This window comes from Pipistrellus hanaki (genome assembly GCF_964339955.1).
Source record: "Pipistrellus hanaki genome assembly, chromosome: 16".
Classification (NCBI taxonomy): domain Eukaryota; kingdom Metazoa; phylum Chordata; class Mammalia; order Chiroptera; family Vespertilionidae; genus Pipistrellus; species Pipistrellus hanaki.
Window position 1 is genome coordinate 11,829,579 of NC_140518.1, and position 26,067 is coordinate 11,855,645.

A 26,067-nucleotide genomic window follows, 5' to 3' on the forward strand; every position below is an offset into this window, starting at 1 on the left:
CCCTGGCAGAAACTATTCTTGTACTTGTAAGATGATAATCAAGTCATGCCTTAACTTTTTCTTCTCTAGGCTAAAATCTCTTTTAAAGAAACTTCTAATGATGACTTATTTTTTTTTAATTTTTTAATCATCTTTATCCTCTCTTAAGTGTGCAGGGACCAGAATTAGATGTCACATATCATTATCTAACAGATTATTTCCTAGCCCTTATGGTTCATCTTTCTATAATCAAATTTCACATAGTCCCAAATACGGCATATTAGCGCCTCCACAGTTGTGAATTACCCTACAAACTTAATCACTTACTAGAATTACTGTAAAACCTTTTCTGCTCTTAACACTCAGCTTACTCCAACTGACTCATTTGGTTAGAGAGTCATCCCTTGGTTAGGGACCAAGGTTGTAGGTCCCTAGGCAGGGCACATGTAAGAAGCAAACAATGAATGCATAAGTAAGTGAAACAACAAAATGATGTTTCTCGCTCTTTCTCTCTCAAAAATGAATAACTATTTTTTAAAAAACACTCTATTTTTAAAATACTCTATTTTTGATGACTCCCTTCACTCATCAACTTCGTTTGACAGTCCATTTTTGCAGTAGGTTTTAACAAATTCTAGACATTTGAAGCTTAAGAGGTTGGAGTGGGCACACCAATAATTTCCATGAAGGTCTCTTAACATTGCCAGGGCCTTTCCATAGGTGAGGCAGGGTCTGGGTACCTCCTTCTTCTACCTCAAAAATAAAGGGGCCTTGGAAAAGGAAAGAGTTTTAGCATCTGTATACCAAGCAAAGGTGCCTTTGCTGTAGAATCCAACACTTAACTACAAAGAGACACAAACAAGTTACTTAAGGTAATGTAAAAACACATTTTCTCTTTGAGTCTGATCTGAATGTATGCCTAGATGCCAGAAACAGCTTTATAATCACCAGTAAAATAGGGTATTATAAGTATCAAATAAAATGATAGAAGGGAATAATTTTGTGAAGTACTATAAAAATGTTAGGTGAGCCCTAGCTGGTGTGGCTCAGTGGATAGAGCATTGGCCTGCAGTCTGAAGGGTCCCAGGTTCGATTCCGGCCAAGGGTACATGCCTGGGTTGTGGGCTCGATTCCCAATAGGGAGCATGCAGGAGGCAACCGATCAATGTTTCTCTCTCATCATTGATGTTTCCAGCTCTCTATCTCTCTCCCTTCCTCTCTGAAATCAATTAATTAAATAAATAAATAAATAAGAAAAAGAGATTAAAAAAAAATGTTAGGTGACATTATGAAACTCAGTTTTAGCAAGCCCTATAAATCTTCAAACTAACTTTGAATGGTTAGCTGATGGTTTCAAGTGACATACACAGAACAAGGCACCATGGGCTCACGTTCATCAAACAGAACTCAAAAACACGCCATCTTGTTTTTTTTTTTTGTTTTTTTTTTTTCTTCCCCTCAAAAAACACGCCATCTTGTAAGAGAACTGCCAAGAGTAACAAAGACATTTGGGCTAGTGGTTTGACCCTGAAGACCCATTTCAGCCACTGTCTGCTGGAACTAGGTCAGGGGCCAGGAACTCAACAGTCTAGTGGAAGAGACCCATAGTGCTGCAGAAATAAGAAAGAATAACTCTATATGAGAAAGTCAGAAAAGGTGTAACATCTGAACTAAGTCTCCTAGGGGAGGTGGTGAACACTTTGCAGGTTATAGAAGAGGCGGCACTGGGGAAAGTGCAGAGTCCTAACAGGACACTGTATAACCAGGAACTAGAAAGATGCAAAGTCCAGGAGAGAAATGGCTGGGAAAGGAAGAAATAAGACGGTAACAGTAACAGGTAGAGCAGGGTCAAATCGTGAAGGACTTTACCTATCAGAGCTAAGCAGGAAATAAGGAACCAATGCCACTCGGAAGACCCGAGACTGAAAAGATTAGATTTGGCCTTTAGGAAAATAACTTTGGCAAGAATATGAAGATGGAGCAGAGAAAGACCTATGGAGTGGCAAAGTCAGGTCAAGATTTGCTAAGGTCTGAACCAGAATTTAGAAACTCAGATGCCTAGAGGCAGAGTGAGTAAATCTTTAGTGTACAAGATCTGGGAGAGTGGTAGCATCTGTAACCTTTGAAGAGTGCAGGCCCTGCCTAAAAGCAGTCGCACACAAAATTGTAAGCCATTGGGTTCGTTAAACAAAAGCATCTAGTTTTCCACCTCTGGTAAATATAGGCAGTACAATAGGAATAAAGAAAAGACACACAACCCTAACCGGTTTGGCTCAGTGGATAGAGCATTGGCCTGCGGACTGAAGGATCCAGGTTCAATTCTGGCCAAGGGTATATGCAAAGGTTGGGGGCTAGACACCCAGTGGGAGGGAGAGGGGGGTGCACGCAGAAGGCAGCTGATCAATGATTCTCTCTCATCACTGATGTTTCTATCTCTCTCTCCCTCTCCCTTCCTCTCTGAAATCAATAAAGAAATGTATTTAATAAAAAAAAAAAAAAAAAAAAGGCACACTTGTATACATGCATATAAGAACAACCAATGGACTTAAAACTCTGGGGAGGGAGGGGATGTGTGGGAGGGAGGAAGGGGGGCAAAAAAAAATCAATAAAATATGTTAAAATAAATAAATTAATTAATTAATTAATTTTTTTTAAAAAGGCATAAATCAAGCAGTACTTCAACACAATAGTAAACAAAAGGGTTTAGTAACTGTGGGTTTAGCATACTTACAGAACAAGAGGCATAAAGAGAGTACTAGTAAACAGGAAGACTGTCTGGATATAATTAACAGAGTTCAAACATACAGCAATATGAGCAGATAACATGCTGGGTAGGGGAGATAATGGTGTGCATGTGCTGAATTGAAGGTGCCTTTTAAACAACCTAGTAGGCTTTGTCGAATTAGACAAAATTTGTCAAGATCTATGAAGTTGGAAGTAAGGATCTGAAGTTTGGGAGAAACAGCTGAGCTGGTAAGAAATACTGAGCATAGCTGAATTCATGGGTGTAATAGAGATCCTCAGAGGAAGGGGGTGGGGGAAGAATGAAAACATACTCAAGGCAAGCCAATGAAGAGGGTTGCTGGGGAAAAAAGTGGTTTAATAGTGCCAAGTGCTTTGGAGATTAAATAAAATGAAGGCTAAAACCAGAACATGGGTTTGGGAATTAGGAATTTACTGATCTTCAGGGAAACATCACTAGGATAATGGGGGTGGGAGCCAAAATAAAGGGTTGCTAAGACGATCAGAGTTGTGGAAGTAGAGAAGAGGTCAGTGGTCGGCAAACTCATTAGTCAACAGAGCCAAATATCACCAGTACGATTGAAATTTCTTTTGAGAGCCAAATTCTTTAAACTTAAACTTCTTCGAAGGCCACTTCAAAATAGACTCTCCCAAGCCGAAAACCGACTTCTGCACATAAGCCACGAAGTTTCAATCGCACTGTACATGTCCGCCCGCACGTGGTATTTTGTAGAAGAGCCACACTCAAGGGGCCAAAGAGCTGCATGTGGCTCTCGAGCCTCGGTTTGCCAACCACTGGTATAGGCCCTTCCTCATTCTACCCTTATTGAGAGCCGACTATTTGCCAAGCACCCTAGATATAATTTTAACAAGAGAAGCTGATTCTCAATATGTCGTATGATTGGAGTAAACACAGACTTCCCTGAGTTTCCAGTCTTGGTGAGTAAGAAGAGACTTCATAGAGGAAGGACTTCCAGGCGGAAGCCAGTTCACTGGGGCTAAGTTGAGGCAGGGTGTTTCAGAGAAGGCTATTTGTCCAAAGGCCTGAGGCAAAAGAGAACATGGACACTTGAGACAACTGTAAGGAGCAGAAGCAAACTTCAAAGGGGGGAATTACCTAGTGTTTGAAGATTTTAAAAGTTTAAAGGTGAAGAGGGGGAGATAGGGCAATAGCCTCAACAGAATTAGGGATGATGGGAGGTTCTTCCTGTTGTACCAAACCTGGGTCCAGCAACCTCGACATTTGGGTTCTGGCTAGGAAAGAATTCAAAGCCAAGACCCAAACTGTAAGAGAACATTTACTTGGTAAATCATAGAGGTAGAAAAAGCAATTCCTAAAAGAAATGGGCTTAGGAAACAAGTTACAGAGGTGAAGGAAGGGCCCTTGGAGTTTGGGGGCTCGGGCTCGCTGCCAGGAGGGAGAGCGTAAAGGGTCCTGGCCTAAGGGTTTTAAGGGTGAACATTTTAGGGGAGGTCCCTGGGGAAGATCTCAATTGCATATTTAGCAGTTTCCCAGGAGTGTCCTTTCAGAGTTGTGGTCTCCACCGATTGCCTGCCTGCAGCAGGGCAAAGTGTTATTACTCAATGCAGCTGGTCCAGACATGGCTGGTTTTATTGCTTCTCTGGGCCTTGGAGCTGAAATACAGCTGAGGTCTAAATGTTATCTCTAGGGAGGAAAGGTCAGGGGTTCAAATCTCCTGACCAGCAATATGATAGGGGAGGAAAAGTCACCTTGGTGGTGTGGTCCCACGCTACAATTGTCCTTTGCTAGACACCTGGGGCTTTCCACCCTGGTGACCTTCTGTACCTGACCCATTGTTCTTACTCTGCTCACGTCTAACTGCCTGCAACATTCCTAATAGCTCAGAAAATAATAGGGAAACGCACTGGTAGACTGAATTCTCTACAATTCAATATTCATGATCACTAGATAGATAAGCAAATGTTTGCCTTCTCCCTTTCTTTAACAATAGTTTGGTTTAACTAAACCATTTCTCACAAGACACAAAAAGAACAGAAACCAAGAGCAAAGGTGTATAAAGCTGTAAATCTGTTTGACTTCTCTAAGGTTGATCTAACACGTGGTTTAATTAGGTCTAAAACCACATCCAGATGCCGAATGAAATGAAAACTTTCCCCTGTAAGCCCCAAAGAGCTAAAGGATTAACTTTAAGATACCAAAGATAAGGCAGTAACTCACTTCTGAATAAGGATTTTCCACTGCAGCTCAGTCTAGCTAGTGGAACTAAGAGAAACCGTCTGAGTTACCTGATTTTGCCTGTTTCAAAACATTGCCTCTGCAGAGAGCAAGCTGCCTCCAGTTCCTGCCGCTGAGTCCTTGGAGCCATATTCAGATGAGATCATCTCAGGAGCCAACAGCAGGCGCTTTCAGGCAAAGTGAATGGTGCCGCCTGGGGACATATCTTTGGTAAGCAAGACTGCAACAGAGCAGGCAGTTACCCAGGGCAGTGCTGACTCATGCCAGGCAAAACTCACATTTCCCAAACAACTCCGCCTGAGCCAACCGCAATCAACTGCAACCGAGGAAAGAAAAGGTGCCCCACTGATTTTTTTTTTTTTTAATCGAGTGCTGATTACTGGGGACAAGTAAACCTCATTCCTCTAATGCTGGTCACTCAGTGGACTCTGGAGCCTTTACTCAGAAAACTCGGGTGGTCACCTTCTGAAATTTCATCTGAGAGCAGCTGGGGCTCAGGACAGCAGGATTATTGCAGGTAGCAGGTTCACTGCTCTGAGGATTTCCCCCAAAAGGCTGATAAAGTCACTTTGCATTTACAAATTATTGTAGAACGCCTCGGTCAGAGGGCGAGGGGAGCTTGCTCAGTCATCACGGGCTGTTTAAACCACTGGCTGAGTTTTTCTCAGCTCTGACCAGGCTCGCTGTTTTCCCACTAGGCCTTCTCTGACCTCTCTATTTCTTTAAGACAACTTGAGTTCTCTAATTAAGATAAATACTGGAGGACTCTTTTTTATCGGCTGTCACCTTCTCTTATACTAAAGCTAAATTACCCACCATCAGCTACTAGATGTTTAAGGAATACAGGAGTCTGCAAAAACTGCATTAACACTTGCTTTTAAAAGGAAAATCCTTACATTTTTGTTGATTTTCATTTATTGGCTAGCTTAGTTTTAAAAATCAATTCTAGAATGACTGGCTCATCAACAACAATTATTTTTTTAAATATATTTTTATTGATTTTTTACAGAGAGGAAGGGAGAGAGAGAGAGCTAGAAACGTCGATGAGAGAGAAACATCGACCAGCTGCCTGTTGCACACCCCCACCGGGATATGCCCACAACCAATGTGCATGCCCTTGACCAGAATCGAACTTGGGCCCTTTCAGTCCGCAGTCATCTACCACTGAGCCAAACCGGTTTTGGCCAACAACAATTATTAATTTGCCCTAACAGGCTAGAATTGGCGTTGGTGCTATACAAGACAAAGAAAACAAAAGATTAAGTCCTTGCTTTCTTTGTGTTTTCATTTAACAAAAAAAAGAAATTAAAGTTCGCATCAGATCCTTTGGCTCCTTGCTCACAATTTCCCATGGTCATTAGTTATTTCTTAGCCCAGTCACTCGAGGCACCACACCTAGTCTCAAACTGGACGCAGCTGCCATCCCGATGGTCATTCAATATATGATATAGGTCAATTAAAATACACATGTAGACCATCATAATTTGGGTTTTAAAAAATATGCTACTTAATTCTATTCCTTCTCAAAGAGCAACTTTAAAAAATGTTTTTTATCCAACTCACTTAATTCCCCTTAATTATATTATTCCAAGAAGTCAGCCATACTGAGCTTGCATAAGGTTTTATGTTTCCTCTTTTCTTTCCTCGCCCTTCAGTGTTTCCCTTTTCAGAAAATGGCTGTGTTTAAAGTTTTCCTACAGTGTATGTTAATCAGTCCTTTTCAAATGATAAAGGCATCCTTACAGCAGTTAACAACCGTTATCTCAGGGAGCACGCTTTAAAAAATGTCGCTGTAGTGGACGATAAGTCACAAACATTCTAACAGGGATGGAGCAACTCTCAAGGCACATCAGAATATACAAATACGGAACCTCCATAAGGAAGAAACAGTATATTGTTGGAGGCTCCTGACTCCTTCTGGTTAGTAAATAAGGAAGAGAAAATCCGGAGGGCATTGTGCCCAGGAAATAAATGTAAATTATATGAACAGCAACATGAGGACCAGAAACATCAGAGCTATGTAACTAATATACTAAGATAAACACCAGTGCGGGAGGGCAGCTGATCAATATTTCTCTCTCATCAACGTTTCTGTCTCCCTCTCCCTTCCTCTCTGTAAAATATCAATAAAATATATATTTTTTAAAAATCAACAGGGGTGCTTATTGAAAATTATCTTTGCCCATCCCAGGCCCAGACACTGAATTCACAAAAGTGGACGGAGGCCCCATAGTGGGGATTTTTAATAAGTATCCTCCTCTCCCAAGTGATTCTGATGCAGACGGGCCTTGGATCATGAGCTGAGAGACAGGTCATAGGTATGTGTCCTAAGCACTGTTCCCAGTAAAACAAAGTTTTTGTTGAAACACCACTGAACTGTAGTCTCACTGAGCATGTCTTAGACATGAGTCCCCTCACCCACAAGAACCGCCATGAACATAACAATTGAACTGAATTTATTTTGCCCGCTGGACCGTTATTTTCTTCAAGCGTCTAGAGACCGTTATCCTAACTACTTTTAAGGATTTTGGCTGTCACCCACAGCGGTGCGATACTGAGACATTTCCACACCTGGGATGCAGTACAAGGGGCTTAATGGGATTTTTATGCCTGTGAAAATTAAAATTCACTTGACGCAACAGAATAAAACAAAGGAGAAAAACTCCCCAAAGGCAGGGGTTGGAAGTAGAGGCTTCTGACTTCCTGATGAGGCAGTTTTGCCCAGAAATTCAAACCATGGGATGCTATATAGCTCATATGTCTTGAGAGGACCCAAATGCCAACTTATCACTGCAGCATCAGCCGATGCAGGCTCACTGTACCATTTGGAAGCACAAACCCGCTGTATAAAATGGCCTCTCCTGGGAGACAGAGCCTGTCGCCATGGTGGAAATCATACCATCTTGGGGCCGGGAGGACCAGGCAGGCCCTTTAATCTTTAACGAGCCACTTTCATGTTCAGATACGGAGCTGGCACTGTGTGAGGTCCAACCCGCTCCACAGCACTTTGCTGCAGAACAACCCGGAGCTGGTGAGGGCACACAGGCCAAGCCTGTCCGCGCCGGTGCCGTTACCAGAATCTGCTCTGTAATGTAATTGTAGGCACTTTACTATCCACTGTGGTATAATACTTCAGAGTTCAGAAAGGTATCCAATATCAAGGGGATAGCAACTGCCTACCTCGGGTGCAATGAAATACTGGGCTCCTAATGTCGGGAACTAAAAGCACAGCAAGCTTGCAGGAAAAGGAAAAATCCAAAGCTGCCGGGACAGTGTGAGGACCTGAGGGCAACACTGGAGAAAGGAAGTCAGCAGTGTGGCCACTCCGCTCTCTTGGCCAGCGCGCTTTCGACGCCTGACAACAGCAATCTGGGCACCACTGGGTGGGTGTAATTTCTGTACGGAGCTGCGGATTCAGAAAAAGGGCAGGGAAAAGGCCCTTGTCATCCAACTCCTTCACCTAAACAGCTTCCTAATGAAATGGCTAGTAAGCTCCAGACCTATTCCCAGTAACCACCCTCTCAGAACAAAGATTCTAAAACTCCACTTCAAAGACTCCCTGAATCCTTTACTGTATACCTCTGGATTCTTCTCCTCCCCAAATACATACATACAGACACACACACATACATTCTTTCTCTCTCTCTTCCTCCCTCTCTCTCTCTCTCTCTCTCTCTCCTTTCATTCTCTCCCTCTCCAATCCCTCACTCCATACTCATGCTCTGCCTCCAATCAGTCAAATTTCCTAAATTATCATCCACACGATTTACCTTCATTCAGGTCCTCAAGTCTAGGAGGCCTTTGTTGACATGTGTTTCATCTTGACAGGTGATGCCTCGCCAAGCAGATAAGATTACCTGTTCACCTACAGTTAATCTTCAAACTGACTTCTGAAGGCTATGGAAATAAAAGGATAAGACTGCGCAGCTTGAATGTCCCATCAAGGTAATCAAAGTAGTGGAAGAGGGAGAGAAGACAGATTTCAAAATAAAGACTGAACTGTACTTCAGCAGCACTTAAGAAAACACTATCTGACTAAGCTACTGAGGAACAGACAAATACCCAAAGGACGGCACATTCTCTAAAGATTACTGTGCTCACAGTTCTGGCTTCCCTCAAGGTTCTGCAAGAGATCACATCATAAAATCAGATGCGTTATTTTAAAAATGGACAGATATATACTAACATCCTTATTTCAACCCAAACCCCTGAAACAGGAATAAAATCTGTTTTGTTTAGGTCTTTCAAAGGTTTCTCTCATCCCTTTTATAAGAAAAGAAAAAAAAAAAAAAAGGTTAGAGAAAGGAACCCAAAGCTCTGTCTCAGGCATTAAGTGCTTTTAAAAAAAAAAAAAAAGCACAGGGAAAAATGTCTATTATACATTATCCATTGGAGTAAAAAAAAAAAGGCACTATAAAACAGCAGCTGGGGAATACACACACACACACACACATACACACAAATATATACACAGGACATATATACATATAAGGATGGACAAAAGCAGGTTTACAGTTGTGAGTGCATGAAACAGCGTTTATTCTTCTATTATTATCTATTAAACTGTAAACCTACTTTTGCCTGCCCCACATATACAGAGAGAAAAAGATACAAAACACATATAGTTAAAATGTCTAAAATCATTGAATAGTCATTTCCAGTAGGAATGGGAGTTTGCCTTCTGCTTTATATATATAATTCTGTGCTATTTTAGTTTGTTTTGTGTGGGGGTTTTTTGTTTTGTTTTGTTTTGTTTTAATATATTTTGGTTGATTTCAGAGAGGAAGGAAGAGGGAGAGAAAGATAAAAACATCCATGATGAGAATCATCCATCGGCTGCCTCCTGCACGCCCCTTATTGGGGATCGAGCCAACAACCGGGCTTGTGCCCTTAACAGGAATCAAACCCAGGACACTTCAGTCCGCAAGCTGACGCTTATCCTCTGAGCCAAACCAGCTAGGGCTACTTTAGTATTTTAAAATGAGTAGTTCAAGCTAATTAGTATTACCAGAAAGGAAGAACCTAGGATTACTTTACAAAAAAGAACAATTTTATCAAGTTCTGAGGGCCATTCTGAGCCATCTATTAGTACACTTAAGGCTATATTCACTGAGGCACATTTATAAAGAATAAAGCAAAAATTCATAGTTTGGGGATAGCATCGTTTGTTCACCATGGCTGGGAGCACTGTGCTAGAAGCAGGGCTGTGCTGGGTACTGCCAGATAAAGGAAGAGAGTCTCATGCTCACAGTTCTTGCTTTTCTCTAAGTCTAGTCTTCCTTAGTCTTCCCTTAAGGAAACCATAGCAAGGAAATTAAAAATGCAAGGCAACAGACCACTGAGCACTGTACAGAGGCAGAGCCACCTGGAGGGATAACAACCCTCAACTCAAAAACCTTTGCTTTTTGTCAGTCAGATCAGTTTTACTAAGTAACCTGATTAACTTTAAAACCAGATATGCTGCCTGTTAGAAAAGCTTAAAAAAAAAGAAAAATGGTGACAATATCAACTGCTGGCAAAGATGCAAAGAAACTGGATCTCATACATTGCTGGTGGGACTGTAAAATGGTTTTGCCACCTCTAGAAAATAGTTTGGCAGTTTCTTTAAAAACCTAATCCACTAGATGCAGCAATTGCATTGCTGGGCACTTAACCCAGAGAAATTAAAACTGGTATCCACACAAAGTTCATAACCGCTTTATCTGTAATAGCCAAAAACTGGAAGCACCAGAATGCCCTTCAATAGATAAATGGTTAAACTGTGGTACATCCATACCATGGAAGGATAAGCAAATAAAGAGGAATGAGTTATTGTTACCCTCGACTACTTGATGGAAGTGCTAAATGAGAAAATGCCCATTTCAGAAAGTCACATACTATTGTGATTCCATTCCCATAAATTTCAGAAATGACAATTATAGACAGAGAACAGATTACTGGTGGCCAAGGATTAAGGATGATGGGGGGAGGGGTGACTGTAAAATGCAATTATTATTATTCATTCAACTGTCCAACCACTATGGAGTACTAAGGAAGTGTGAAAACTTTGTAAAGCAAAGCACATTTCATATTATTTGGCAGTGCCTCCTATGGAAAAAAAAAAAAAGTCTTTCAACATCGATCAGGTAGTGGTCCAACCACCTGAAATACATTTCAGGCATTATTTGTGCCCTATCCCTCCAGGTTTTTGTTTTTTTGTTTTTTGGTGTTTTTTGTTTGTTTGTTTGTTTGTTTTTTATTGAGCAGAAGCTAGAGTAAAATTTAAAATATGTAGTGGAATTTTTAGTGTTAGAGCAAAACCTCCATCTAGAAAACTTGAACTCTTACCAAAATAAAATATAAAAGTATTTTTTAAAAATATTCACCATTGCTCTAACTGGTTTGGCTCAGTGGATAAAGCATCGGCCTGCCGACTGAAGGGTCCCAGGTTCGATTCCAGTCAAGGGCATGTACCTTGGTTGTGGGCACATCCCCAGAAGGGAGTGTGCAGGAGGGAGCTGATCGATGTTTCTAACTCTCTATCCCTCTCCCTTCCTCTCTGTAAAAAAATCAATGAAATATTTAAAAAAATATTCACCATAATAGCTCCTCAATTTTGTGCATGAACATTTAATGTGTGATAAATGTAGTAAAATATCAATTATTCAGACTCTGATAGAAGGTCAGATTAAGTAAGTAGCTGCTATTTCTTCAAGAAAAAGTCATATTCTTTTAAGTATATACAGTAATTTAAACTAATCTGACAAATTGGTTCATGGTTGGATTTTAGCATAAGCTCTTAGGATTGACACTTTAATGAACAGAGAACAATAAATCTGAAATAATCAAACCAATTATTCATATGTTACTGGTTTCTTTGCAATATTTTAAGTACTTCATTTGTGGAGAATATTTTTTCTATATAATCTATCATTTTGTGGCAAGTTAAGCTAGTGAACAAATTTTAAGCCAAATAAAGGAATCTAATTTTTAAAAATTTTTAAACAATAATCATTTTTAATATTGCCTTAGAACATATGCCAATATTGTCTACAGAAATAATAGCACCTGGTATAACTTAATATTTTTATATTAATTACAGCATCCCTTCAGGTATTTTTATCTGAGCCGCCCTCGAGCCATGAACAACGAAATCAGAAGGCAGGAAAAGTAACCCATGCTGAATGAACTCACTGCAATTTGAGCTCAGCATTCAGCCAAAAAGTATCCGCTTGAAATCAAAAGCATCTAAAAACTGCACCAATTAGACAATAAATTGTGAAAGCTCTGGTTACCAGGTAGGGCACCTCCCAGGTGACAGGCTTCTTACTGCAAATAGTTTTGCTTCTGACTCCAAAGTCTCGGTAGCTGTCTTCACAATGTGAGGGAGAGGTCAGTGGAAAAAATTAAAATGATACTTCCCCTGTGATTCTCTAACCCAGTCCGCACAGGGCCTCACACATACTGAAAGCAGGATACGTGTTCAGAGTTTTATTTTCTATACTTACAGATCAGGGCTTTTTACTAAAAGTAGTCTATCACCATTTATTTCACGATCACTCACAACAGGAGGCATCATGGGATGCCAACATCTTTATATCTTATGTAGAAGCCAATTTATTGAGAAGGCCTATTGACAAACAGGAAAGGAAAGAGGGAGGGAGGGAACAAAAACTACCAATAGCCGAAACCTGTTTGGCTCAGTGGTAGAGCGATGGTCTGTGGACTGAAAGGTCCCAGGTTCGATTCCGGTCAAGGGCATGTACATTGGTTGCGGGCACATCCCCGCTAGGGGCTGTGCAAGAGGCAGCTGGTCGATGTTTCTCTCTCATCGACGTTTCTAGCTCTCTATCTCTCTCCCTTCCTCTCTGTAAAAAAATCAATAATATATATATTAAAAATAAAAAATAAAAAACTACCAATAAATTCTCCTCTAACCCAATGCTGTTTAGCCAAATGTGCTTTTAAAGTGAATAGTTTATATAACAAATACAATTATAATTTTAGAATTAGGAATAAACTATTGATTGAAAACAATCTTTCAGTACAAATAGAACTAAAACTAGTAAAACAAGTAACAAGTATTGCTAATATTTTTAAATCACATTCCAAACAAGGAGTCCCATTTATAAAAGGATAATTTTAAACACACATTATATGAAATGGAACCTATTTCTTTTCTTTTTCTTTTTCTTTTTTTAATATATTGTATTTATTTTTTTTTTTACAGAGAGGAAGGGAGAGGGATAGAGAGCTAGAAGCATCGACCAGACACCTTCTGCATACCCCCCACCAGGATGTGCCCACAACCAAGGCACATGCCCTTGACCGGAATCAAACCTGGGACCCTTCAGTCTGCAGGCCGACACTCTATCCACTGAGCCAAACTGGTTTCGGCTTCTTTTCTTTTTTTAAAAAAAAAATATTTTTATTGACTTTAGAAAGAGAGGAAGGGAGAGGGAGAAAGGAGAAGGGGAGAGGGGAGAGAGGAAAAGGGGGTGGGAGAGGGAGAGAGAGAACATGGACTGGCTGCCTCCTGCACACCCCCTACTGGGGCTGGAGCCTGCAACCTCACCATGTGTCCTGATGTCTGCAGAGGTGCTGCATCAGATCCCAGCTTCATTCCCAAACACTGATTATGTAGGTCTAGGCTAGGAACCAGGAATCTATCTTTTTAAAAAATACATTTTTATTGCCGAAACCGGTTTGGCTCAGTGGATAGAGTGTCGGCCTGTGGACTGAAAGGTCCCAGGTTCGATTCCGGTCAAGGATATGTACCTTGGTTGTGGGCACATCCCCAGTAGAGGGTGTGCAAGAGGCAGCTGATTGATGTTTCTCTCTCATCGATGTTTCTAGCTTTCTATTCCTCTCTCTTCCTCTCTGTAAAAACTCAATAAAATATATTAAGAATATATATATATGTTTTTTATTGATTTCAGAGAGAGAGAGAAACATCAATGATGAGAAAGAATCATTGATCATATGCTTCCTGCATGCCCCCCACTGGGGAGGGAGCCCACAACCTGGGCATGTGTCCTTTCCTGGACTTGAACCCAGGACCCTTCAGTCCATAGGTTGACAGCTCTATCCACTGAGCCAGGAGATTCCTATACCCACTAAAATGTGACATCTATTTCAGTAATATATAATCTTATTTATGCCTTTATGAATAAAGGTCACAAGTTGTATGTAATCCTTGATAAAGAAATTATTTTAAGTAAACAATATTTTAAATAAGTATATTAAAACACATATATTATATGCTTTTATAAATTTGTAATATATTATAACAAATTTCAACTTTTCCCCATTTTAAAAATACGGTTTGGTTGGGAAGATCAAATGTACATATTAAATTACACATAAACATTTAACTACATGCTCTGGCATCAAAAACTGCTTTCCTGACATGATATTCAGAACTCTTAAATTTTGTTCCAATCCCTCCCTAAGCAAAACTCATGGCTTATTTTTATAATGTTTGCTGTTTCTAAAAAGATGAGACAAGACAAGGTTGTCATTTGCAAGTGTTTCCTCAAATAACAGAGCAGGTGTGGCTAGCCTGTATCTCAAACAAAAAACAAATTAGATGTAATTGTAATGTAATTTTTTTTAAAGTATGTCTTTATTGATTTTTAGGGAGAGAGGAAGGGAGAGAGATAGATAGAAACATCAATGAGAGAGGAACATCATCGATCAGCTGCCTCGTGCACGCCTTGTCCTTGGGACTGAGCCCACAGCCCACGCACATGCCCAGACCAGGAACTGAACCAGCAACCTCTTGGTTCCTGGGTTGATGCTCAACCGCTGAGCCACACCAGTCGGGCTAATATTTGTTTGGTTGTACATGAGACATGTTGATGTGCTGTATAAATTTTTTTTAAATAAATGAAATTTAGGAATCTGATGAAGACCATCTAGAGGTGAAGCTGCAGGTCTATCATATTTGTGTCCCCTCTTAATCAGCTGATTCACTGTCACTATTCAAGCTACTGGTCTGCAACTTTGTCAATAGTCAGAGCTGGGAACACAGAACTAGATCTGTGGGCGCTGGCATGATGATTCAGCGTCACCTGGAGCACTGGGTCCAACCATATGGTGAAGGGGGTGGAGTGCCTGTTTGACAAGTTCTCTGGAAATATCATGGCCTGCCCCTCCCCACCTGCTCTGTAGCAAACACTGGCGAGAGTAAACTTCAGCTTTGACACAGAATGATTATGCAAACTCTTCCATCAATATATGGTCAAATTGCTAGGGGCAGGAGGGAAAAATAGTATAGTGGAGAATAGCTATAGTTATAAAAAATATTAATCGCGCTCTGTTAATCGTGATTGTTTTATTCTGATGAAAGAAAGCACATTCTGACCTGGCTGAGAGTTGTATGCCCCCAGACCTGGATGCGGCCCCTTCTCCTCATCTGAGAGCTGCCTATTATCATGTCCACTTGTTGTGGACACCAGAGGCCCCAGCCCTTTGTAAACCCCAGCCCACATTGCCTGTAATCTGTAACCATTATACCCGTTCTTATTCCTCCTGCCAACCTCTCCATGTCATATTTGTCCTCCGATCCCATGTAAGCAGCTGGTTTATGGAGGGGCGCAGAGCAGATTTTCGTGGATGACCTGATGCTTTCCCATCCTACCCGCATGACTGGAATAAATGCTCATGAGTCAACCCTTTCTCTGCTTAACAGGCTCAAGTAGTGACAGGCAAACCGGACCCATTTGTTGTCCGATTTCAAAATGACCACGAATGGTACCTGAATCTAGTCATGCCCAGAAGGTAGGAAATGCAGAATTAAGAATTTTCCACTGTGGACTGGTCAAGTCCTAGTCCCTTGGTTATTTCTTCCCACCCCATGCCCCTTGCATGAAATCTTAGTCCCTGTTCCTCTCCATCTCCATCCAGAAAATCCAAATTGCCCAATGATTGCTAATGAACTTCAGTAGACCCACTCCTGAGAAAGCCCTAGAAAACATTCTGCCCTCGTTCTCCAAATTAGAATGCTCCTTTTGCCCAGCATTTTCAAATAAAGGCTATGCTCTAGTGAATCTTCCTCCACGCCATGTAAAACAATAACTTAGGCTGGTCACAAAGGGTATAATTAATTGGCTATCGGCCCATTCACTCCAGGCCTAGGAAAAGGTTGGGAGTCAACAGAGGAGTCTTGGTTATTTCTCAAGCAGACATCTTAATCATTATGAAAATAATAAAAATAACTTAAAAAAAAAAAAAGGTTAGATTTGAAGAAAATGCTGGAGGGACCACACAATTTCCTTTATAATTTAGGATAAAAAATATTGATTCCCTGTGCCATAAGTCTGTGCGATCAGGACTAAGACTGGAAAGATTTTCCAAAGCAAATGAAGAGTGAAATAAGCAGGAAGATGGCGTTGGTGAGGGCATTCCATTTACTTAAGAAAAGCCTTTTTTTTCTTTTTTCTTTTCAGTTAACATAATCCAGCAGTTACAAATAAACAATGGTGCTGATTACTAACAAATTACATTTAACTACTCAAAGGCTAGCAGAGCCTCCGCTTGGCCAAACTTCCTCCTATAAATTTCAGGATGACTAGGCAGCATTTCTTTAAAGAGGATCAAGGCAGTTAAAGGGTTTCAGCAAATCATTCTGGCTCCAAACAGTTCAAATGGGGCTGGGCTTCCCCTGCCCTTAGAACCGGCCTGGTGGAAACAAAGGGCGTCCCAGGGAGCCTGACCACTCCACAGGCAAGCGATAATGAAACAACATTGCTAATGCAATTCTAGAAAAGAAAACGCATGTGCATCTTAAACTAGGAGATGTACGCGAACCCGTAGCACTGGGAAGGAGCAAATTTTAAAAGTCAAGTAACTCTTGCTTAATGAAAAATTTTTAAGTTCAAATTCAACACAAGTTCAAATTCAGCACACAGAGTTGTAGCCACTGAGAGCAAGGTTTCACTGTTTCTTTTGAAGGAGAGGACAAGGAGAAATTACCAGACCAAGGTCACTTTTCATTAAGGGGGGGGGGGGGAGTGAAGGGAGGGTAGGGGGGGCGGTTAAGGTTAGCAACCTCAACAGATAAAAATCTGTGTAGGTCCTAACTCCAAGAAATCGGTAGCCTGGTGAGAATCTCTCCACAATCCTGTAGGGAATTACGTGTGGATTAGTTTTTAAATGTAAAGTCTCCTTGAGAACAACTTTTGTTCCTGAAGACTGGAGCCTATGATCCCGTGAAAGGAATCACAGAAAAATTGTGAAGTGGATTTGCCAGGCATCACAGCCTTTCGCATCAGGTCTGCAAACACTATGATCTAAAAAGAAGAGAGCAGTGAATTGGGGAGAGAATTAAATAATACACCTTATCTGAGAAAACCACTCCGTTCCCTAGTCTTTGCAAAAGTTCACATGCTCCTGTAACTGTAATATACTTAGGGGTTCCCAAAAATTACACACATTTCCTCAAGAGCTGTAGAAAACAATATAATCACGGGGTAAAGGCCAAATACTGTCTCTTTTGAATGCTTAAATAGCCAATTATGTGTCTTAATACATTCATTCTATAGAGAGAAAGAGACTATTACAGTAAAGTTGAATAAGACATCTTTAAAAATGTACCCTGGGGCCTACATACATTCAACAGACAGTAAAATCACCCTCAAAAAAGCAGTTTTATGCAACGTCTAGTATTTTAATTTCCCAGCTGCCAACAAAAATATATAAGGAGCAGAAATTAAACTAATTATGTCAGCAGCGCAGTGAACAAAATTTAATTGTATTACACACTCGTTAGACATTTGTGGAATACAACAAAGGCCCTTAAGGGCAGAACTTCTTTAGAATATAAATGATTCCCAGTCAACACGACAGAAAATAGTCTGTTTGGGCAATAAAATTCATGGTTGGGATGTAAAAATTCAACCAACATTATAATTCAATATACAAAATGTACAGTGTAAGAAACAAATCTTTAGAATGGGCTTTAAGTCACTCTGTGATTTACATATGCTGTATCCTTAATAGGTCCTTCAAACCAGGATTGTACTAATGAGCTTTTTTAACATTCTGCCCACAAAAGAGCCTATTCATCTGGCTGGGAGACAGGTGTTAGCAACCGGCAACCTCTCAGCCTGGCGTTCCAGGGGCCTGCCTTCAATAATGGAAGGCCAATTTGAAAGAGGGAAAGGAAAGGGAAAAGGAAACAAAAGAGACCAAAGGGGAGAGAAGGGGAGATGAAGAAAGAAATGGATGTCAGGTGCTACCTAATGGGGACGCCCTCAAAGCCTCCTGGCCTAAACTGAGCTATGTAAAGCAGGATGTGGATAGTGTTAAGTTATTCCTGCAGACAATAACTCTGGATAACAGCCTACATTCCACACCTAAAAAAAAAAATTCTTACCCACAATCTCTAGTTCTTAATGTGAGGTCTGATCAAATAATTGAATCGATACCTCTCCCCTGGGAACTGACCTTTAGGCCACTTCACAATGGACATTCCACTTGCTTAGATCACATTCCACCTGCTAAGACCATTATCTCTCCGCTCTGGAGTTCCCCAGAATCCGGCCCTGCACAGAGAATTCTCCGCCAGAAAAAGCCTGCCTAGTCCTTTAAAAACCTCTGACTCCCAGTCTTTGGGAGCTGGCGCCATTTGGGGGCTCAGCCCATCTGGGTTTCCGGATGACCCAATAAATTCGTCATCCCTCACCCCTCTGGCCTCCAGTGTTCCTCCTTCGGCGACCCTAACATTTAACTTTACTCCTCATTCTTTCACACATCTAAAAAAGCTGAATGAAAGACAAATACCACTAATACCATATGGTTTCACTTGAATGTTGGATCTAAAGAACAAAATAAACAAAATTGAAACAGGCTCAAATATAGAGAACAGACTGATGGTTGTCAGAGGGGAGGGGAGTTGAAGGACTGGGTGAAAAAGGTGAAGCCCAAGCCGGTGTGGCTCAGTTGGTTGGAGATCATCCTGAAACTGTGAAAGGTCTCAGGTTTGATCCCAGCCTCCCACCTGTGGGGCAATCAATCAATGTCTCTCTCTCATCTCTCCCTCTCTCTCTCTCTCTCTCTCTCTCTCTCTCTCTCTCACTCACACACACACACACACACACACACACATACATACACATATCAATCTATCTATCTATCTATCTCTATCTCTCTCTCTCTCTCCAAAAATCAATGAACATGTCTTTGGTGAGTATATAAAACAAAAAGGTGAAGGGATTCAGAAGTACAAATCGGTAGTTACAAAACAGTCATGGGGGTGTCAAGCACAGCAAAGGGGATACAGTTAATAATCTATGTCTACATACATAAAAGCCTAAGGGACTACACGACTGAACAACCCATGATGAGCACTGACCACCAGGGGGCAGACACTCAATGCAGGAGCTGCCCCCTAGTGGGCAGTGCACTCGCACAGCCCGAGGACCACTCAGCTGACCCACCCATCCCTGTGGCCCTCCAGCCCAGCGGCAGCCACTCACTCCTTCGGAAGTCCTGCAGGCCCAATCTCCGGAGAATGGGCCAGGCACCGACGGACCAGCGAAGCTGGCATGATCCCAAAACCGCAGAGTCCCCTCCCTAGACGCTCCCTAAGAAAGAAACAATATAAAACTGGCCACCAGGTGGCTCCCGACAACCAGCACGAATGTCAGTGGGACACACCGGATCGCAGGTGGGCAAGGGCCTCCCAGCAGGCCAATTGCATCCTGGTCCCCCCACCCACCTGTGCACGAATTTGTGCACCAGGCCTCTAGTATTGTAATAACTACGTATGGGGCCAGGTGGGTACTGGAAATATCAGGGGGGTAGGGGGGAGAACACTCTGTAAAGTATATGACTGTCTAAAACATATGGAGTATGCCTGAAACTAATACAAAATAATACTGAATGTACACTGTAATTGAAAAGGTTTAAAAAAAAAAAAAAAGAAAAAGCTGACTGAGTAGATATTCCTAGAGATATAGAGAAGGCTAGATTTCAGAAGTAGACATCTTAAGCTTACAGAATAAAAATCTTACGAGAAAGTAGGAGAAAAGAACATTCACTGGCTTGCTACAACGTACACAGACAATATTTACCTCTTTTAATCCACGTAACAATCCTATCAGGCATTTTTTTCCCCACCGCACAGGTGAAGAGAAAATGAAGCTCACCGAGGTTAAATAACATGTCTAAAGGAGCTTAGCCAGGAGATGGAGGAGCTGGGATTCAAAACCACAATTGTCTATTTCCTACATTGTTTATTTTGCTTTTCCCAAGTTTAATTCCCTAACATATTTAATTCCCCAATTCTGTTTTAACTCAGATGGTTCTGTATTTCAATAATTGTTCTTCTTTCCATGAACTCAGCAAAGTACTTGTGACTACGTTTTTACTGACTACTACACATCTTATTATTTTCAATAAGCGCTTCAGCTATGTAGAAGTGAAACATCTGGCAAGTTGGCTTTATTTAAAAACCCTACATACAGATAATTCCCAGGCCTCTCTCCTCTCCAACACTGACCATAACCAGATTGACTAGTTTTCAGACTTCCAGCTGTTTCCCCATTATCATTCATTTGTCAACTCAGGAAATACAGGAAGCCACTTTCACCAACCCTCTCTCGTGACTCCCACTACATAATGCAGCCGAGAGGGCCTCTCAGGAAAGCAATTTACATAAAAGTTATAAAAGCTTCTTTTTATCTGTCAGGACTAGGAAATGGGCTATTCTAGCAAATCAAACATCCTGAAAAATATGATGCTTTTAAAGGGACTACCAATTTATAAAGAATTTCAAAGCAATACAACAGTGGCTCCCAAACCTGCTACGAGTCAGCATCACCTGCGGAGCTTTTGGGACTGATGCCAGAGTTTTTATAATGTAGATCACTTACTCCCTCAATCAAACTCCCCAGGAGGTGGGACTAGAAAACCTGTATTTTTAAGGAACCCCTCAGTGACTCAGCTGCAAAGGGCTAGGTACCACCGAATCTTTCAAAGAGCACTGGCTCTTGAAAATCCCTTGCAATAAAACATGCTAAAAACGCTAAGGCTGCACTGAATACAATGTGACCTTTCTGATGATTCAGGAGACGGCAGGCTCTCCAGTGCATCACTATATAGGCAAAACCAGAAAGAAAGAAAGATGATTTTATGTTGGTGGAAGGAAAGCTGGAAAAGACTACTTTTGTTTTTCTATGAGATTCAAAGAGCTGGTTTCCCCTGAAGGAAATGTAGATTTTGTGCTTGCTTTGAAAAAGGAAAATGTTTCAAAACGTACAGAACTCTCTTAACCAACTGCTGAGCTCCAATTTAGAATGTTAACAGGCCCAACGGCATCAAAAATGGGGAATATTCAACCTGAATAAGAGAAAGCAGAGAAACTTCTAGACAGTCTTAATGAAGAGAAAAGAGGACAATGAGTTTAAACTAAGAATGGCATTAGAGGATTAGTTAGAACCGCTGTCCTGACCATGGCAACTGATAAAACCTGGAACCGGGAGAAGCGAGGTCTTGATCCCAGGAGGCTGAGGATCGTGGGATGGCTTTCATGTGAGCTCAACAGGATTTCCTATTAAGAGCCCAACTGGTTTTAGGATTTTAAAACCCCATGAATAAAAAAGTCAAAACATGAAAGTGACCAGACCATGTTGCTATGGAAGAAACGGGACTCCGTGCATTTGGATAGAAAACTACTGTCCTTACAACTGCCAGACTCTTTCTTACATCAACACAAGTAACTACTGCCAATACGCAGTAACCAAACAAAAATAACCATCAGTAACCACAACCAAATAATGATGATGATGAAGCAGCTCACCCCTTGAGACTACAACAGCAATTTAAAGTACATATTTCCGTTAAATTCTAAATTGTATCTTAGCTCTGTATTGCAGGGGTTTTGAAATTCCAAGGGCAGAGTTTAAATCTTTCCTCCCAAAACAAGCACTATGGCTAGCACAGGTTTGATGTCTCTAATCTTCCAGTAAAATATTAGCAACAGCCCAGCCAGCATGACTCAATGATTGAGCACTGACCTATGAACCAAGAAGTCACCATTCAATTCCGGTCAGGGCTCATGGGTTGTGGGCTTGATTCCCAGTAGGGAGTGTGCAGGAGGCAGCTGATCAATGATTCCTCATCATTGATGTTTCTATCTCTATCCTTCCCTCTCCCTTCCTCTCTAAAATCAATAAAAATATATTTTTCAATAAATAGCAGTAGTAGTAGTAAAGGTTCTATTATAAGGATTAAAAAAAAGTCAAGTTGGAATGAGTCTCCCTAACACACCTCAGGTGTAAGTGCTTTCAAAAAGTCCTAGGCACCACTCTCTTATAGTCGGGTGTGGCTGTATTAAACTCCACAATAAACATGTAATTAGGGGGAAATTGTCCTTTTCTGTTATTGTTGCTATTTTGTCTTCTTAAATGATGGTAACTGAAAACGCCTTTTCCGCTGCTATTTTAAAGCTCTTAAAATGATATTCCTATTAGATGGTGTGCTAAGCAGAGTTATGTTAATGGACTTGGGCTGGGGAAAAGTTTGGAAACTAATTCCTAAGCATTCTGAGAAGGGCTCTCTCCTTCTGTGTGTATGATTTTAGCAACTGGTTAAATTGAGTCAACTTGGAAAGTTTACAACCCTTAACCCCAGTGTAAACAGTCAGCTTAACAGCTGTCTACCTGATCAATACGAAAGTTTTTAGTGAACTGGTCTTCATAATTATACAGACATTAGAAAGGGGGTGTCCTGGATTACACGGGGATTTTCTTCAAGCACAGCCAAGTTACTAGGAAGCTATTGCAATTGTCATATACAATTTCCAAACTTAACGCCGCTATAAATAAACTGTAAATTTTTTAAACTGTATTTCTGAAGCCTAAAATGATTAGAAAAGTTGACAACGTTTCAGAAACACACGGCACTATCGATTTCCTTGAATGTGAAAGAGAATGCAACCAGGAAAAAAGGATAAGTAAGTTGTCCAACCTGAAACCCCCGGAACAGGAGTATTCCCGCCAGCTGCCACCGCTACAACTCTGTATACAAACACAGCCCGGCACCACATCCCCGCTCTACCATTCCTAGAAAAGTTGGTTCAATAAAACCAACAGCCCTGACCACATTTCAGTAACTTGAACTGTCACTGGGAAAAACCACAAGCTCCTCCAAAGGGTTGTTGTAGCAACAGGGGAGACCGGAAGTCTTCCCCGGCCTCCCAACCACTTGCAAAAGGGATGGAATACGGTCCTTACTGTTTTCTTAAAGGGTCACATGCACCTGGGATGTTTGTTCATCGCGTCGCTGGCCTTCTGCCAGGGTGCAAAGTGACGGTGGTGGGTAAAACCCCATTTCCAAGCTCACAACACTCCTGCCCTGGGGGGACGGGGAGAGCGTGGAGCACTCTGTTCATTACACAAGCAGGGGGTAGGGGTGTGTGTGTGTGTGTGTGTGTGTGTGTGTGTGTGTTTCCCCCCTAGAGCCAATGACAGGCCCACAAAAAGGAGAAAATGTGCTGTTCTCAGCTCCTGCCAGCCTGAAACAGGCTCTGAGTAGACAGACAGATGCCTGGCTGCCCGGCTCGGGCTCCCGGGTCCACCCTCCTTCCCCATCCCTGGTCCCATGTCCCCCGGGCGGCGAGCTGCAGGCAGGCCCCGCCCGAGCCCCGGGCGACCTCCCTCACACGGTCCCCCACGAGCACAGGACAAGTCCCCAAACTTCTCCACCCAAAGCCCCCCGACGCCGCCGCCCTCCCTGCCAGCAGCCCGCGGGCCTCCCCACGGCGCAGCGGGGCCGGCCCCTCGCCGGAGGGGGCGCAGGCCGCCCGTCCTGACTCAGTTTACTCCGCCGTTAAGCAGCCTCTTCCCCGTCCTGCCCGTCTGTCTGTCCGTCCGTCCGTGCGGCGTCCGGAGAGCGGAGGTTCCCCGCCCCGGGGGGCCCCCCAGGGGAGACGCGTTCCTGGAGGGGCCGGTCCCGGGACAGGTGCGGGCTGCCCGGCACGAGGCTCCAGCGGTGCAGGCGCTCCCCATCCCGTGCCCCGGGGCGGGGCGGGGAGTCCCAGGCCGCGTCCGCACGGAGAGGGCGCCCCGGACCAGACACCGCGGCCGAGCAGCGCCCCGCTCCAGCCTCCCCCTTGGACCCCATCCCGGGCCGGGCGCCCCGCGGGTCAGCGCCGCCGCCGCCGCCGCCTCCTCACCTGCCGCGGCCGCCGGCTCGGCCCGCACCTGGGAGGGGAGGCGTGAGGCCCGGGTCCGGGCGGCGGGCGCCTCAGGCTGGGGGGCTCCAGGCTCCGCCGCGGCCGCGTCTCCGGGGCTGAGGGGCAGCGGGGGGCAGCAGCGACATCCTCACCGGCGGCCCCAGGAAGTTGGCCCCCCCGCCCTCAGCCATCCCCGGCCGGCCGCCGGGCTGGTCCCGCCCCCCGCGTGGCCCCGCCCCTGGCGGGACACGCCCCTCGCGGGAGCGCGCCTCCTCCGCGCCGCCGCACCCGAGCACCATAGAGAGGGGCGCGCGCCGCCGGGACAGCGCGGCCTCCGCGCGCGCGCGCGCCCCCTGGCGGAGCCCGGCTGCCGGTGCCCGAGCCGCCGCCGCAGGGCAAGGCGTGGGTTCCCGGGTGACAGGGCGTCTGCTCTCCACGCGGAGTTGAGGGTCCAGGTCAGAGTCTCCGCTGGGTCATTGTCCAGCTTGGTGACCATGGGCGAGTCCCTTAATACCTCTTCGAACTCGTTGCATAATAAAAGTTGGAAACGCCCTGGCTGGTTTGGCTCAGTGGGTAGGTAGAGCGTCGACCTGTGGACTGAAGGGTTCAGGGTTCGATTCCAGTTAAGGGCACATGCCTGAGTTGCAGCTCAATCCCCAGTGGGGGGCATACAGGAGGCAGCCAATCCATGATTCTCTCTCATCATTGATGTTTCTATCTCTCTCCCTCTCCCTTCCTCTCTGTAATCAATAAAAATAAAATAAAATTATTTAAAAAAAAAAAAAAAAAAAACGGGAAAAATGCCAATTAAAAAAAAATTTGGAAAGTTGCCACACCTTCGTATCTCCTTGTTCCTCGCGATGGTATAAGCAGGTGATGGCTCCCAAGTTACATTGGAGGAAACCCAGGCCCACCGGGGCTCACTAGCCTATTCAAGGTCCCTCAGCTGTAAGGTAATATTAGCCAGACCTGCAGGGCATTGTTAAATAAAAAACTTAACTTCCATGCTAAAAGCCTTTTTATTTTTTTAATATGTTTTATTGATTTTAGAGAGAGAATCATTGATTGGCTGCCTCCTGCACACCACCAACTGGGAATGGAGTCCGCAACCCAGGCATGTGCTTTTGGCCGGAATCAGGCCTATGCTCTACCCACTGAGCCAAACCAGCCAGGGCTGAAAGCCTTTTCAAAGGGTTTAGCCGAAACCGGTTTGGCTCAGTGGATAGAGCGTCGGTCTGCGGACTGAAGGATCCCAGGTTCGATTCCGGTCAAGGGCATGTACCTTGGTTGCAGGCGCGTCCCCGGTAGGGGGTGTGCAAGAGGCAGCTGGTTGATGTTTCTCTTTCATCGACGTTTCTAACTCTCTCTTCCTCTCTGTAAAAAATCAATAAAATATATTTAAAAAGAAAAAAAAAGGAAAAGAAAGAAAGGGTTTACTGGGCCATAAAGGACCAGGTCTGGGGCGTGAAGTCTAAACCAGCAGCACCAGCAGCCTATGTGGGAAAGGCAACGTGTCCCATGGTCCTGGCGTTGGCAGGCCTCTTTCTTACATCTCATGGAGGGGAGGATGAGAGGGAATGTAAGGTGTTTGGAAAGAATTTACATCGGCTGCAGGTAAGGTGGTGCGATAAGATGAAGTGAGGGAGCAATTCTATGACAGCAGCCTCTGTAAGAAAATATTTACTACTTTTGACTGGTTACAGGCAATGGTCCTGAAAGTTTATGCCCATGCAAGATCGTATGCCCCAACTAGCAGTGGGCTAGTAGCCGTCTGGATGTTGATTCAAAAGCTCCAACATATATTCAGGAATGTGAGCCGTCTGGCACCTGGCCCCAGCTATGACCAGGCTAACTGTCCTGTCCTTCTCCTATTCTCCAGCCCGCTGTAATGTAATTTAAAACATTTCAGAGTCAATATCAAAACCCTCGTTTGTTCCCCTTGCTCTATAGCACCTCTCTCAGCTAGCAT

General features: G+C 43.2%; 1 protein-coding gene and 1 long non-coding RNA gene across 3 annotated transcripts in view; one reads left to right on the forward strand and one right to left on the reverse strand.

The window, feature by feature from the left end:
- RFFL (ring finger and FYVE like domain containing E3 ubiquitin protein ligase) overlaps window positions 1–24,318 on the reverse strand; it is a 68,864-nt gene extending 44,546 nt beyond the window's left edge. The window contains exon 1 of one of the 2 annotated variants that reach the window (XM_084863584.1): window positions 24,099–24,318. The gene's annotated coding sequence lies outside the window, so the exon portion shown is untranslated. Of the gene's footprint in view, window positions 1–4,989; window positions 5,132–24,098 lie in introns of those variants that run through there. The other variant, XM_084863585.1, reaches the window with a different exon arrangement.
- LOC311611444 lies at window positions 2,825–9,289 on the forward strand. Its single transcript, XR_014793109.1, has 3 exons — window positions 2,825–2,952; window positions 5,025–5,149; window positions 8,768–9,289. It is a non-coding gene; the product is annotated as an uncharacterized lncRNA (long non-coding RNA).
- Window positions 24,319–26,067: the final 1,749 nt, after the last annotated feature.